A 14525-nucleotide genomic window follows, 5' to 3' on the forward strand; every position below is an offset into this window, starting at 1 on the left:
AATTGCGCAATTTGTTTCGCCATCAAGGCCCGCAGTTCAAGACTGCGGTCACGCCATCTGCGGTTCGGAGAGAGACGGTCACGCTATATGTGCTTTAAATTGTAGTGCGCGTCTACTCTGTGTTTTGCGGTAGACTAAAGACGCGTGTGTTTAATGCGCTGCAGTTTTATAATCTTGTTTCACTTTTTTTCGCCTGACTATATCATCTTCATTGCAATTAGCACAAGTAAATAAAGCACCGACAAACGTCACGGCTATCAAGATCACTTTGAAATTCATGTTGATTTTCATGAGAAAAAAAATTACTTAATGCCTTCCGTTCACACTGAAAAGTTAACGCACATCCACATATAAATCACCTGCAAATATGCACAACTTTGTATACGTTGGTGTATCTTGTTTTGGATGTTTGCTCGACTGTTTAACGGGTGTTTATGCATGCTGGGAGTTGTATGTGTGTGTGGGTGGGTGTGTTTGCATAGATGGAGTATATATGGATGTGCGTGTGTTAATGTGGGTGTGTTTGCATGGATGGAGTATATATGTATGTGCGCGTGTATCGTAGTGTTTGCATAAATGGAGTTTATATGTATGTGCGTGAGTGTGTGAGTGTATGCGTGTGTCAAGTTTATATGTATATACACAAGTTTCATATATGTTGTTTTGAACATCTAAAAGTATAGGTGTATATGCGAGTAATTTATAGATGTATATGCACGTGTTTATGTGTGTCTTGATAAGCAAAGTTTGATTTAAATCCTACACGGCGCCTTATATATATATATATATATATATATATATATATATATATATATATATATATATATATATATATATATATATATATATATATATATTATCAATACAATATATATTGTTTTGTTTTTGTGTGTATAGTGACATATCGTCACCTTAGAATTATAAGGTTCTATCTGACATTTTTGTCAAAATTTTGTTATTGACATATTCTTATTAAATGACAACCTATTTACATTATGGGATGTTTTTTTTTTTTTAGAAGTTGTTTACATTTTAAGACTTTTTATTTAAAAAACAAATGTTACACACATAGTGTTTGCTATATGGAATGCAAAAACTTTGAAGCTCAATATCTGATAAAAATTCAAAGGGGGGCTAATAAGTCAGAATTATTAGACCCCTTTGAATTTTTCTAGTAAATATCTAGTAAAATATTATTTACTGTCATTAAACAGAAATTGGGAAAAAAATAAACAGGGTGGCTAACAATTCAGGGGGTTTAATAATTTTGACTTCAACTGTGTGTATATATATATATATATATATATATATATATATATATATATATATATATATATATAAATATATATGTGTGTGTATATGTGTATATATATATATATATATATGTGTATATAAACACAGCCCTATATACATTTCTGGAGATCGCGAATTATGTAACCAGAAGTACATATGGCTGCATTTCGTCTTTAAAATGAATGCTACGGGGAGGTATGATGGCATTCTTTTTCACGCTTACTTTCCTTCGAATGGACGGCTTTCACGCTGTTACTAGTTTGTCCAGTAGCTCATCATGTACGTCAGCGGACATGAGATGCAGATAGGGGTTGATCACAACAACAGTGTTCAAGTCCGACAAAGAACATTTCCAGAAAGCAGGTACAACAAAAACAGAAGCCAAAAAATGAAATAAACAAATTAATAACGGTGAGAATGTGATAAAATCTGAAAACATGGTAAAAAACAGAGGAGGGCTTTTTTTTCTGGATTGCATTTTAAAGCTGTTGGTTGGGTTTAGGGAAAGGGGTGGGCGGGTCAATCTGTACTTTTGAAAACACTATTGGTTGGGTTTAGGGAAGGAGGAGGGTGGGTGAGTCGATCGGTACGTCAGTCAGTCATTCAGTCAGTCAGTCAGTTGACAGCGGCCTCTGCTGGATTTAAATGAGAACAGAACCTGCGAATGGCACTCGCGAGAGAAATTTGAGATCTCAAAAAGCATACACAGCAGCCTCTGGTGGAATACAAAAACTGCAAAAAACATACCTCATGGGATGTATTTGCCGCTCTCTAGAAATGTATATAGCGGTACGCTTCCAGAATGAGGCTGGGTTGATATATACACACTGTAAACAGAGATTTTAAAGATAAATTCAGTAGGAATGAAAATAAGATACAACATTCAACAAGCATTCAAATCTGTTTCAGTACATTATTTACAACAGGTAAACTATATAATACTATTAGCCAGTCTTAATTTTGACAGCAAATTTAGATTTAGTTTTAGTCTTAGTCTTTTGACTAAAATTTCATTTTAGTTTTAATCATATTTTAGTCTTCTGAATCATTTTAGCTTTAGTCTAGTTTTAGTCGACTAAATTTCAGAAGATTTTAGTCAACTAAATCTACTCTAGATTTAGTTGACTAAAATATACAGTATTTGCTTTAATTTAAGTGTAATTTAATAAAAAATTGTATACATTTATTTATACAAAATATTCTAACTTAAAATTAAATAAAACAGTCTCATTCAAATATGGAATATAGCTTTTCCATTGAAGAAACAAAAATTTTAAATGCATCGTTTATTTATATCATAAGTAAAATTATGTCGGCAGTAACAGTAGCCATCTGAAAATGCAGAACTGTGCAATTATTTAGCAAATCCTTTATTTTAACGTGGTAAATTAGTCTTTTTAACCAGTCTGTTAAACATTTTCACACCATTAAATTTTTAAAAGGGCTTAAAATAGTTTAAGTCCACTTTGCAATGTCAGTCTATACCAAGCTTTACAGTATGTTGAAGTTGGTGTTACAGTATATAGTTATAGCACTGAGTAAATAAGTAATGACATGGGATAATGTGTTATCCTGTAAACTGTGCACTCAGCCCATGGCGCTTCACTTCAAAGCAGTTATCTTGTATGCTGTATGCGACTCCCTGATAATCGGAGATTATAGCACTATAAGATTAATTCTGATTGGATATTTTTCCAAAAAACGTCTCTCAATCACATTTTCGTCTCATTTTTATTAGTCAACGAAAATGTCAGTATATTTTTATTATAGTTGTCGTCATCATGACTTAATTTTTATTTCGTTTTCGTCTAGTTTTCGTTAGTAGAAACTTGTTCGTCACGAAAAATTATGATAAAAATTTTTCATCAAAGAAATTAACACTATTAGCAACATATTACATAGTGCTTATAAAATGCACATTATTAAGATGCATTGGAGACCTTGTGGCAGCATGGTGGCACAGTGGGTAGCGCTGTCACTTCACAGCAAGAAGGTCGCTGGTTCGAGCCTCGGCTGGGTCAGTTGCCATTTCTGTGTGGAGTTTGCATGTTCTCCCCGTGTTTGCGTGGGTTTCCTCTGGGTGCTTCCGTTTCCCCCACAAGTCCAATGACATGTGGTATAGGTGAAGCTAAATTGTCCGTAGTGTATGTGTGAATGAGTGTGTATGGGTGTTTCCCAGTGATGGGCTGTAGCTGGAAGGGCATCCGCTACGTAAAACATGTGCTGGATAAGTTGATGGTTCATTCCACTGTGGCGACCCCGAAAAGAAAATGATGATTGAAGTCCTTGTCCCGACCGCCACACATGAAATTCTTCAGCAAATTAATACGACAGAATATCTTCACATCCACTTGTCTTGTGCTCTTGGTTTCTCCTTCCTCCTCTGTCATGTTATCTAGACAAACAGCAGCTCTCAGCATGTTAGCATGAGCGCTGAAGGTAAATGCTATTTTTCAGCGTTCCTGCATGACCGCCAGCATCAGGGTGGGCTCTTTCTGGCAAGTCCTATACTCAAATGGGCCGGTGCAGTGAGTTAACCTTCTTTAACAATGTGGTGGGCTGAAAAACAAAGCGGCGTCTGATGGGAACGCACACCTCAGAGGCTGTTAACACACAGTTGGGGGCTGCTAATTGCTAGAAAGGACTAGCGAGCTTGGGAATATACTTCAGTTTCGCGTATGGAGTCATTTCAGAATTTACAGTGCATTGCGGAAGTTTTGGAAGCTTCATTGTGGTGGCACTGATTGAATGGTTTCATGATGGCTTCATCTGAAAGAACGAGATGATTAGGTTATCTTTTCTGTCTCCCCCTCATGCCCCCATGTCCACGCCGGTCAGTCTTGATGGGTCTCTGGGGGCTTTGCGCTTTTCAGCCAAAGAGGAAATGAGTTTTTCCATGCTTCTGCGTGTCGGAACATTTATCACTGCCATCGCCAGGAACTCTAGCATTGGAAAAATTGGCTTGGCCTAGGATCTGTCACCAGAACCTCGATGTATATGCAGATTGATAAGTATTCAGTCACTTCTCCAATCAGCAGTGAAATCGTGGCCTTCTGTGTGAACTTGCTAAGAGTTCAAATAAAAATTATGAGACAATAAGGTAACACTTTAATATGGGGACCAATTCTCAACATTAACTACTAAGATATTTGCTCTTTACTACTACATAAAAGCACATATTGTCCATGATCTTATTCTACATGACTAATCCTACCCCGAACCTGACCCCAGCTACTACTGTACCATAATAACTAATAATAAGCAGCAAATTAGCAGTTTGTTGAGCTAATTCTTTAGTCTTATTTATTGCTTAATCGTGTGAATACCTTAAAGTGTGAATGTAAAATAAACAATGTAATCAATATTGGCTCCATATGAACTATAGGGAGCAAGATTTGAGAGATTCAGGGGCCTTTTACTCAGAGTTCTCAGCCAAAACTGGAAAATTTTTCTTTTGGGGGGATTTTGGGACTGAAAACGCATTAATTTTAAATTGGGTTAGAAAGTGGTTGTTACCTATATCCTGTAAACACCAGAAGTCTTAAAAACTGTTGAAATATGTTAGCTGCGATGCTGACACAGTGAGCTCACGGTGGTAGTATTTAATATCTATGGAGTTAGTATTTAAAATGATCAGCGGAGTTTGATCGTGACGACGAGTGATCAAATTTAAAATAAAAACTGAACTTAGCAGAGTAGGCGAGCTAAGCAGAGCAGGCGAGCTAAGCTACAGCTACACTCGGCAAGACAGCAACAGGAAGCAGCAGGAGAGAGCAGCAGGAAGCAAACTAAACCAACCCAGGGTGAGAATGTGGTAAAATCTGAAAACATGGTAAATATCTGACAAGCACTTTATATATATATATATATATATATATATATATATATATATATATATATATATATATATATATATATATATATATATATATATATATATATATATATATATATATATAAATATACGTTTGGGTTTTCAGTCAGTCAGTCAGTCGACAGTGGCCTCTGGTGGATTTACACGAGAACAGCAGGCACAAATGGCACTCGTGAGAGAAATTTCAGATCTCAAAAATCATACACAGCGGTCTCTGGTGGATTCGTGAAAACAAAACTGCCATTTACACAACAAAAACAGCCATTTATACAAAGTACTCATTTTTTTAGGATTTTAGGACTGAAAGCGCATTCATTTGAAAATGGGTTAGAAAGTGGATGTCACCTTTATAGTGTAAATCAAGCATGTGTACTTGTTGTGGCAGGAGTAGAAGGCAAGTGCAAACAACCATGCAACAATGGCGGCATACATGGTAGTGTTGTTGTTGCTCAAGTGTTTCCTAATGCTTATCAACAATATCCAAAATCAACAAATTGTGAAATTACTTCACATTACAACCCAAAAATTCTGCAGACACATCAGTATAGAGCTGTACACCAGTACAGAGAGAACTTCACAGCAAGTTGTTGTCATTTCCCTTCAGGTACTGTGTTCAAACAAGGTGACAGCATTAAATACAGGCCTGGGAAATTTAATTTCCTCTTTATAACACACTCCCAATCAACACTCACTTCCATCCAGGTCATGGCACCAATGTAAACAGTTTTCTCATCTAATTCCTCATCACCATCTAAGCTATTACTAGCTGATCTCTATTGTATCAAAGTCCCTTTAAGGCAAGTCATTTCACTCGGCGGCCATCTTTATTACACAATCGGGCATACTGTTTGATTGGGGAAACATCAAATTCTTCAAAACTGTTTGCCAAGCTTATGATTACATTACATATTTGCAATAACCAATAAAGTTAAACAACAACTGTGTCATAAGTTTCATTTTTAAACGTCTGAATCAAACAAAATCAGCATATTTTCAGGTTGCCCAAGCTAATGCGCACTCGAAAAAGAAAATCATGACACCAATCTCAATTATGGCCTTTCTACACTATCATCCTCCTGATAATGACTGTCTGATCGTGCTGGTCTTCTGAAGTAATCCATAACTTGGTCTTGATGGTGAATCTTTACCAGAAATGATAGCGATTCTTTGTTTACAAGCTTGTGGGTGTTTCAGTAGTTGCTGTGATGTGATGTGCGTTTGACGGACTGTACCTCAAGTTCATTTCATACAGATTTCAATACCAAAAAACCTTTGTTTTCAAGTGCACTTGGTTCATTTAAAAATACAGAGTTCAAGCTTTGTTTGATTATATTCCTTATGTCTGTGAAGCAAGTATTCTCTGAGATTCTAGTGTGTTTGTTAACCACCAAACTGACGTAAAAGCACATGTCTTGTCCGAGCTTTTCCCCCAGAGAAACGTCAGTCTATAAAGATTAATGATTGGCTTCTGTATTAGTAGGCGGAGCTTCATTTACCATATTGAACATTAGACTTTTTCTCATTAAAAATATCTCTATGACACATCTTGTGTATTCTATAGTCTTTGATTATATGTTTAGAAATTCTCATTTGGGTCAGGACCTATCACAAATGGAAAACTGAAAACATTGTCCTATTTCCTTAGATATTTAGAGTAGGTATTTAGATATTTAGAGTGTTACTGAGCGTGAGCTACATCAGCATTTCTATTCCTCATTTGTTCTATTTGCAACATGATAAATGCAATACAGGTGTTTGACGTCATAGACAAGTCAGGAAGAGATTCTGGAAACATGTTCATCAATAGAGGGGAAGTGTGCAGCATGTAAAATAACAAGAGAGCACGAGGTCGAATAGGATAGAGTTTGATTGTGTTCATTCTAAAGGGACAAATATATCTTATTTCAGGAACAATGCTAAAGCGTGGTCACGCCTGGATGACACACAGGTCAATTGTTTAATTCTAGGCGAGAATTACCTGGTTTCCAAAGGAAAGGCATCCTCTGTGGAGCTTTGGGAAAGTGATACATTCTGCCAAGTGCCACGATCACCGCCCAGGCCGTTCCGGAGGCAACAGTGCAGGCGGCACGAGGGGAATTCAGCGGCATCAGCCTGGGCTATTCTTATCAGATATATTTCAGACACAAAAGGAAAGGGCGGTATGTTAATAGCAATATCTTTGTCACATGCTCAAGAAAGAAACTTGCAACTCCGAAATAGCAACTCTTCAGGAAGGGGAAGTGAATACTTTGGCTCTGGTTTGGATTAAGATTCTCTGAAAAGTCTCTAAGAATGAGTTGCATCTTCTAGATTCAAAGTTGTTTTGCAATTTGCATATGTCTTTTTAATTGCTGTCAAATAAATCTTTATAATAGCACAAATAACTTGTTTGCTTGTTTGTTAAGGTTTCAGCAGATGTCCATAATCTTCAAAAGCTCAGGTAGCTCCTCAAAATGATACTAAAGTATAAATAATGTCTACAGTTAAACAGGATGTTGTTTTACTTTGATGTTTGTTTAATTAGGCTGCCACTCTAAACTTAAATTTGATTATCACAAACATTTAAATATGTTGAGTACATGTTGAGAACAGTTGGACTAAATATAAGCAGCAGAACATGTTGTGGAATCCTCTAGTGTTATAGTTTACTGTGCACTATCACCATTTACAAAGTGAGCTGCACCAAACAAGTACAGCCGCTGCCAGAACAAGCGCACAAGTTAATGGCTCGGAACACATGCTTATCCTGACCATCGGCTCAACAAAAGCCATAATTATCTCAATAAAATGAATTCAATCCCATGATTGTTAAACAAATAATGCATTAAATGCTTCCAGATAAATGCTATTCTTCTGTAGGAAAGCCAGAATCCTCTGATTCAGTTGTACCAATAAGGACCTGGATGTGTCATCAGAGTCAGGAGTATTTTAATGCTTTTGAAAGATCTTGTCAATGTAAGAATGTGTCAGATGTAAAAGCCCCCCTAAGAAACACTTGTAGAAAGCCCACCAACTGGTAATTTTTTGGAAACTTCTACTATTGATGCTCTAGACCAGTAGGAGTTTGACTATAAAACCATCATGACTATAAAAAGTAGCAAGTTTAGCAGATCTTTGTTTTCTCTTGAAGAGAAATGATATCGAGTCCTCAAAAAAAAAACTCCCCAAGTGTTTGCTTTCTTTATGACTCAGCATTGTCTAACCCATGTGATTAACTTTATATAGTCCCAGACATTATTTTTGGCATTTCTCTGCCTCCCTCCTACTTCTCCCATGCAGGCTGGAATTCCTCCAGGAAGGCCAAAAGAAGCCTGGCACTTGCTTGCAGCTTGCAGCCAGACATGGGCAGCTGGGATCTGGAGGGAGTTCCCCTGCAGTTCTGGAGCACTTTGGCAACTCTCACACCCCCTACATCAAGCCCGTACCACACACCCCGCCTGCTCCTGCTCCACCTTCTTCTGCGCAACACAATACAGAGGAGCTCTGTGCCTCTGCACACCCACACCATGCCCCTCCGCACACACAGCAAGTAAGCTCCCTAGAATAAATGCAATTCAAAGGTGGACAAGTGCAGCAGGCATCCCCCCCCCCACCTTCGGTTGTCGCATTGCCTCTGTGCGGCACTTGACACAGGCACTCTCACAAAAGCTGCCTATTATTCGTTGTTAGTGCTGAGACTCTTCAACACTATTCATCTGCAAAAAACAAGTACTGTACTGGGAATCTGTCCTATGGAAACGGTCCGCCTTTGCCCTTTCAAATTCAGCTACCGTACAAGATACGACACTAAACTGTAGCTGTTTCTTCAGCTGGAATCCATAGTGGATTCTTTCTCTACAGGAGCGTCACGGCACCTGCAAGGAGCTGCCGAGAGTTTTGGCTACGCAGGTACCGTGCTGCTAGACCCACCTATCCTCTAAAAGGCAGCCCACTAACACCATCCCAAACGGTTGTCTGGGGTTCTCAGCAGCCAAAAAAGCAGTAAAAAAGGAATTCCTTCCTAATGGTCCATGAAAGCTGTGATTCACCACTTATTATTGTTCAAGCCCTGGCGAATCTTTCCATATTACCTCAGCATTGTAACCTTCAGAAAACCTATCCGTCACACTCTAGGGTTTATTTTCACGTTGTGCACCCTCGTCCCGCTGTTCTGACTTGCTCAGGCAGATCTGCAGAATACAGTCAAGTAATCAATGGCCCAGAAAGCCCTTCCAGCTGGACACTTGTCACCCATGATGGAGGAAAACCATGACAACCGACCACTTCTAAAGGACCGCTGGCGTTAGGGAGGTCAGTGCCCTGCCACGAACCCCCTCACGAGTAAACAGACATGATGGGGAAGGACTTTCAGACTTGGACTGTGTTCTTTTCAATAATTGCATTCATTGTTCTCTAGCCACTGTTGGTTATGGTCGCAAGCTGTTTGGTAGGCCCCTGTCTGTCTGCCACCCGCCTATGTTACCAGTGGTTGTGTTGCACCCTCATGGGTATCTGCTTGTGCCAGGGTTGAGATGCCAGTTTAGGGACCCTGATGGCCTGAAACTAATGTCCTTTATAGTGGCAGTGTAGGTGTGCTCAGTAGAGTAAAACTAAATCTCCTTACGTTTGATGTCTGTTGATTTATCATTTTGTTGCTATGTCCATTGTTTTCTCATTTGTTATATCTTCTACACTCCTAAGTTTAAAAGTGCAGAAAGAAAGTGACCAAGTTCCAGTTTCAGATGTCATGGTTCTTCATCAGGATACTGTGCCCACTTGTTGGACAGGTGTCAGGGTTAAGGTGCATTACTGCCACCTGGGAGGTCAACCAGGTACTGGTGCTGCTGTATTTATGCATCATGCTATCTCAAGAGTTCCCACTCATTTTGAATATTGTGGTTATCGCCAATACTGTTATATTGAAACACAATATTTCTATTACATGTTTTGCATAGCACAGTTATCATAAATAATGTTGCGACACCCCTATTGACCATGTTCCATGAAGACATTTTGTAAATTTCCTACCATAAATATATCAAAACTTGATTTAAGATTAGTAATATGCATTTCTAATAACTTAATTTGAACAATTTCGTAGGCGATTTTCAGATTACAGATATTCAGATATGTGTACCTTGGCCAAATATGGTCTATCCTAACAAACTAGAGCTTATTTTTCAGCTTTCAGAAGAGGTACAAATCTCAATTTTAGTAAACATTACCTTTATGACTTTTTGTTTTGTGGTTCAGGGTAGCACTGAAGCTACAGCTACAGCTGGAATCCTTGTTTGAGAAAGAGGTTTTGTGTCTCATATCACAATGCAGTCAAAGACAGTTGTAGCACCCTCAAAATTATAGTGCAAATTACAGATGAATAACCAGAGATTTTCTTTCTGGTATTAATGGATCTCATTGTACTTTTTTGACTTAATCGTGAGACTCCCGCAAGTGGGGCCTCTTGGACAGACTCACAGATATGGATTGCAACGTAAGAGCCATTCAGATTTAATGTGAGGAGGGAGCACACAAAACAAGGAAGTCTTATGAGGGAGATCCTTGCTCTTTTTGGTTTTTTCTTTCTCTTCCGTGTTTAATCTTGTCCAGAAGCTTCTTCACAGCAAGGCTGCAGGAGCTGATCCCTGCCAAACAAGCGTGGGAACTGACCCGGCCCATCCAGAGCAGCCTCATCTGCAGCCTGTAATGATGGAACCTCAATGACATCATACACGTTTCGGAGCAGGGCTCTGGTAACTGCGCCGTACGCCTCATCCAAATACCAGTGGCTAAACGGAACACACACGCCGCGTGGAGCAATGGAAGTCAGATGGTCTGCGTTTTCTTTCTTCCTTTCCCCCCCCCTCCTGACTCAAGCATAAGCGGCTGTCGGGATTTAGAGAGAAAGAGAACGAGGGGCCTCTGCGAGGGTCGGCCTCGACTGTAAACGTCGGAAAGCGGACGCAGGCCTTCGGAATCTGATATAATTTACCCCAGGCTGGAGTGTTTGATCTTCACCTACTTCAGGGTGCTTGTCAGAGACACAGAAGGGGGGAATGGTGAAGCTTATAGGCCAAAGAGTCAGCCTTTATAATCTGACGTCATATGCGTGGAAAAGTATTTACATGTGTGGGTTAACATTTTGAAAACTGCAGATTGTATGCAAGCATAGCTGCTGTTTTCTTTTCATGCTTCCTGCATGAATGCAGACATATTTAGTTACCTCCAAGGACTCCTGTAATGTAAAACACTGCCTTCACTTCATTCCTCATTGGCCTATCTTTGCATCTTGAATGAGTGTATAGTTCATTTGCTTTGGAAAGGTTCATATAGATCATATAGCCTATCTTCTCATTCCCCACATAACAAGAATTCTACATTTATATAAGCACCGAGCTTCATTTGGAGGAGCTTATTCATTATCACACATCTATGTAGGTTGTTTTTTCCATTATGTTTCTTATGACCCTGAATAACAAAATATTAGCATTAGCATATAGCCAAATGCAGCCATTTGTTTGTTCTAATTCCCTACAAATTTGACCGTACATGACAAATATTTACATATATTTAAGTATTGAGCTTCAGTTGCAGTATCTTAGCATTAGCACACAACTATTTAGCTCATTTAGCTTCCCATTTCCCCCCCAAAAAACTACCTTAAATAACAACATATTAGCATTAGCATATAGACGTGGCCATTTTTTTTTTCATTTCTTACAAAATTGTACCTACATTCATTTTCCTTCAGCTTAGTCCCTATTTTTAGAAGTCGCCACAGCCGAACGAACCGCCAACTATTTCAGCATATGTTTTATGAAGTGGATGTCGTTCCATCTGCAACCTAGTACTGGGAAACACCCATACACACCCATATGCACATTCACACTCATACACTATGACCAATTTAGTTTATTCAATTCACCTATTGCGCACTTCTTTGGACTGTGGGGTAATTTGGAGCACCCGGAGGAAACCCACGCGAACACGGAGAGAGCATGCAAACTCCACACAGAAATGCCAACTGGCCCAACCGGGACTCAAACCAGCGACCTTGTTGCTGTGAGGCAACAGTGCTAACCACTGAGCCACCATGCTGCCCTACATAAAAAGTAGTAGCTTATCATTAGCACAAATTTTTAGCCCAATATGTTTTCCAATCCCTTAAAAAATAACCCTAAATAATCAGAAATTAGCATTAGCACAGGCTTATGTTATTGTTTTCCCCAATCCTCTTCTCTCGTTCCTTCATTCATTCATTTTCATTTCAGCTTAGTCCCTTTATCAATCAGGGGTCGCCACAGCAGAGTGAACCACCAACTTATCTAGCACATGTTTTATTCTGTGGATGCCCTTGCAGCTGCAACCCAACACTGGGAAACACCCACACACTCTTGTACACACTCACATATACTATGGCCAATTTAGCCCATTCAATTCACCTGTATCGAATGTCTTTTGACTGTGGGACAAACCGGAGCACTAGGAGGAAACCCAAGCAAACACAGGGAGAACATGCAGACTTCACACAGAAATGCCAACTGACCCAGCCGGGACTCGAGCCAGCGACCCTATTGCTGTGAGGCGACAGTGCTAACCACTGAGCTACCATGCTGCCGTACATAAAAAGTAGCTTATCATTAGCGCTAACTTTGACCCCAATATGTTTTCCAATCCCTTCAAAAATAACCCTAAATAATCAGAAATTAGCATTAGCATTAGCACACATGCCCGGGCATGCCCACATGTTAGTTGTGTTATTGTTTTCCCCAATCCTCTTCTCTCTATTCATAATTTTAAAATGTTTAATAGGTCATTTATGACATATTCAAAGCAACTAAATGATCCAGAACTCTTATGTTGCACTGGAAAATACATATTGGTCAGAATTATTGATTTTCCTTATACGCTAAAAGTAGATTAGAATGTAAAGATATTGTAAATACAAAGATATTGTAAATTTCCTACAGTAAATAAATCAACTTAATGTTTGATTAGAAATGTCCATTGCTAAGAACTTAATTTAAACAACTTTAAACACAATTTATTTAGTATTTAGACTCTCAGATCGCATGATTTTAAATAGTATCTTAGCCAGAAAGTATCCTTTCATAATGAAACACATTAATGGAAATGATGATGATGTATGAATCTCAGTTTACAAAAAATAACATTGGTTTTGTTGTCCAGGCTCACAAATGAGGACAAATGCACATTATTTCAGCAAGTTTTCGTTACAGAAACAGTTTATTATGCATTGACGGTTTCCTCTTGCTATAATCATCCCTTGCAAGCTGGAGTAATAAATAAATAAATAACTTTTTTTTTTACTGTAATTCACTGTTTTTTTTTAGAGTTTATCTTTGGAAAGCTGTACAGTTGCCTCAGCATCTGTCCTTTAATGGTGGCATGTTAGCTTTCTTCCTTTTAAAGGCTGTTTGAAGTCTCTGAGCTCTGTAATCGTTCGGTGACCACCACTCCTATAGTTAGCACACCAGGACATGTGTGAATTTAACTGCAGCTCTGAGTGCGCCGAGTTCTCCATCTTGGGCCCATCCGAAACTATATGAAACAATTCCACGTTTATAACACTTTACATATGACATTCGTATGCCCCATTATCTGGAACAGGAAATTCCCGAAGCGCATGATAATTACAATAATTTGGAGCTTATGGCTCTTGTTGTCTTCTCCACGCTGGTTCGTCTCCTGGTGAAACTGAAGCCTCATTGAGCCGCAGTGCTGATGTGCTTTGTGGCGGCTGCTTTTTAAGTACCTGCAAATTACAGGTCTATGAAGAAAATAAGATGAGCTAAAAGCATGCACAGTGCAGATATAGAAGCAAGCGGGAATTTTACACCAAAGTATAATTTTCAAAAGATTCAAATATTTGCTGCACACACTGGACCTGCTGTGCTTTTAGTTAACAACCTAAGTCTCAAGTATGGTCGAGATTTTATATATATATATATAAGACATATATATCTATATCTTGTTGGCGATCCCAGTTGTAACAAGTAATAACTTGACTTCTAGTTGATCATTTGTAAAAGTGGCAGAAAGTATATATTTCTGATGAATCATCTGTTGAACTGCATTCCAATCATCACAAATACTGGATAAGACCTATTGGAACATCCATGGACTCAAGATTCTCAGAGAAATCAGTCAAGTTCGGTGAAGGAAAAATCATGGTTTGGGGTTACATTCAGTATGGGGTCGTGAGAGAGATCTGCAGAGTGGATGGCATCATCAACAGCCTGAGGTATCAAGACATTTGTGCTGCCTATTACATTACAAACGACAGGTCAAATCAAAGTTCCTGAAAGCAAAGAAGGTCAAGGTGCTCCAGTATTGGCCAGCCCAGTAACCAGGCATTAAC

Source organism: Danio aesculapii, chromosome 25 (assembly GCF_903798145.1).
Source record: "Danio aesculapii chromosome 25, fDanAes4.1, whole genome shotgun sequence".
Lineage (NCBI taxonomy): Eukaryota > Metazoa > Chordata > Actinopteri > Cypriniformes > Danionidae > Danio > Danio aesculapii.